This window comes from Schistocerca piceifrons, unplaced genomic scaffold (genome assembly GCF_021461385.2).
Source record: "Schistocerca piceifrons isolate TAMUIC-IGC-003096 unplaced genomic scaffold, iqSchPice1.1 HiC_scaffold_1085, whole genome shotgun sequence".
In the NCBI taxonomy this organism is placed as follows: Eukaryota; Metazoa; Arthropoda; class Insecta; order Orthoptera; family Acrididae; genus Schistocerca; species Schistocerca piceifrons.
The window spans coordinates 55,001-57,500 of NW_025726891.1; the positions used below are offsets into that span (position 1 = coordinate 55,001).

Here is a 2,500-nt window from a genome sequence, read left to right on the forward strand (position 1 = left end):
AGGGTCGCGGCGGTGGGCGCAGAAGGGTCTGGGCGTGAGCCTGCCTGGAGCCGCCGTCGGTGCAGATCTTGGTGGTAGTAGCAAATACTCCAGCGAGGCCCTGGAGGGCTGACGCGGAGAAGGGTTTCGTGTGAACAGCCGTTGCACACGAGTCAGTCGATCCTAAGCCCTAGGAGAAATCCGATGTTGATGGGGGCCGTCATAGCATGATGCGCTTTGTGCTGGCCCCCGTTGGGCGAAAGGGAATCCGGTTCCTATTCCGGAACCCGGCAGCGGAACCGATACAAGTCGGGCCCCTCTTTTAGAGATGCTCGTCGGGGTAACCCAAAAGGACCCGGAGACGCCGTCGGGAGATCGGGGAAGAGTTTTCTTTTCTGCATGAGCGTTCGAGTTCCCTGGAATCCTCTAGCAGGGAGATAGGGTTTGGAACGCGAAGAGCACCGCAGTTGCGGCGGTGTCCCGATCTTCCCCTCGGACCTTGAAAATCCGGGAGAGGGCCACGTGGAGGTGTCGCGCCGGTTCGTACCCATATCCGCAGCAGGTCTCCAAGGTGAAGAGCCTCTAGTCGATAGAATAATGTAGGTAAGGGAAGTCGGCAAATTGGATCCGTAACTTCGGGATAAGGATTGGCTCTGAGGATCGGGGCGTGTCGGGCTTGGTCGGGAAGTGGGTCAGCGCTAACGTGCCGGGCCTGGGCGAGGTGAGTGCCGTAGGGGTGCCGGTAAGTGCGGGCGTTTAGCGCGGGCGTGGTCTGCTCTCGCCGTTGGTCGGCCTCGTGCTGGCCGGCGGTGCAGGATGCGCGCGCCTGCGCGGCGTTCGCGCCCCGGTGCTTCAACCTGCGTGCAGGATCCGAGCTCGGTCCCGTGCCTTGGCCTCCCACGGATCTTCCTTGCTGCGAGGCCGCGTCCGCCTTAGCGTGCTCCTCCGGGGGCGCGCGGGTGCGCGGATTCTCTTCGGCCGCCATTCAACGATCAACTCAGAACTGGCACGGACTGGGGGAATCCGACTGTCTAATTAAAACAAAGCATTGCGATGGCCCTAGCGGGTGTTGACGCAATGTGATTTCTGCCCAGTGCTCTGAATGTCAACGTGAAGAAATTCAAGCAAGCGCGGGTAAACGGCGGGAGTAACTATGCGCTTTGTGCTGGCCCCCGTTGGGCGAAAGGGAATCCGGTTCCTATTCCGGAACCCGGCAGCGGAACCGATACAAGTCGGGCCCCTCTTTTAGAGATGCTCGTCGGGGTAACCCAAAAGGACCCGGAGACGCCGTCGGGAGATCGGGGAAGAGTTTTCTTTTCTGCATGAGCGTTCGAGTTCCCTGGAATCCTCTAGCATCCGGACTTGGCTTTTCGAAGTGCGGTCTTGATGTAGTCGTGCTGCTGCTGCGAGGTGCCTTCCTTGGGTTATAGTTACAGGGAGAGTGATGCGCAATACATGGGCCTAGCCCTCTTAGCCTCTCCTCTCCTGCGGTCTTCTCCCCTTCTCGTGGGCCCGCTGATTTTCGCAGAGTGGAAGACCGCACCAGGGGCTTGGGGGGGTTACCAGCCCCCCCTCGCATTATCCCTTTATAGTTGGGGGCAGCCGACAAGAAACAAGAGATGGTGGCCCTTCCGCTGAAGGTGCCACCCCAGCTACCCCAGCACCTATCCGGCCAACCGGCCGTAACGAAAATGCGATAGTTTGTGTAGCTCCCTTTGCTTGCAGTGAGTGCCACCGCACTTTTACCACGAAGAACGGTCTCGGGGTCCATCGCCGCCGCCAACACCCTGCGGCCGCCAACGCTGAGATCGTGACGGAGAGGCATCGCGCGAGGTGGACGGAGGAAGAAGTCCTGTCGCTCGCCAAGGCAGAGGCCGAACTGTTCCTTGAGAGGGACGCCCGGTTCTTCTTTGTAAATCAAGAACTTACCAGGATGTTCCCCGACCGAACGCTTGAGGCAATCAAGTGCCGACGGCGGCAAGCTGCCCACAAGCAGCTCGTCCGCCAATTCATGGAGGCACTTGAGATCGGTCGGGGCGAAGAGCCGGCGTCCCGCCGTGGAGCAGCGAGCTCGCTGCCTGACGCGGGCGAGGCCGCTGCGCCGCCCGTCGACGCAGCCGAGGACTTCGCGGCCGACACCACCGGGCCGCCGCCGGAGGGGCCGACTGACGCCGCCATCTGGGAGCATCTGGCGGGGCTACCTGCTTCCGCCCAGCGTTTCTCTGCCCTGGATCGAGTCATTGGTCTGGGGCGGGGCACGCCGCCCGATGTCATCCTGGGCATGCTCCCGGATGCCCTTGCGTCGGTCGGGTCCAGGGGGGAGAGGTCGATCACCAGGACACAGCGGCCGCGCCAATCATCCAAGCGGCCGCCTGCCGCCCCGCCGCTGCAGAAGCGCAAGCGGCGCCGCTGGGAATACGCGCGCACACAGGACGCCTTCCGTAGGTCGCGTGCACGTTGCGTGCGCGGCTTGCTGGACGGCACCCTGCTGCAGCCGCCACCCGACATCCCCGGTCTGCTG

The 2,500-nt window shown here is 62.6% G+C and overlaps 1 pseudogene; it reads left to right on the forward strand.

Moving 5' to 3' along the window:
• LOC124727141 overlaps positions 1–2,500 on the forward strand; it is an 8,120-nt pseudogene that overhangs the window by 1,738 nt on the left and 3,882 nt on the right.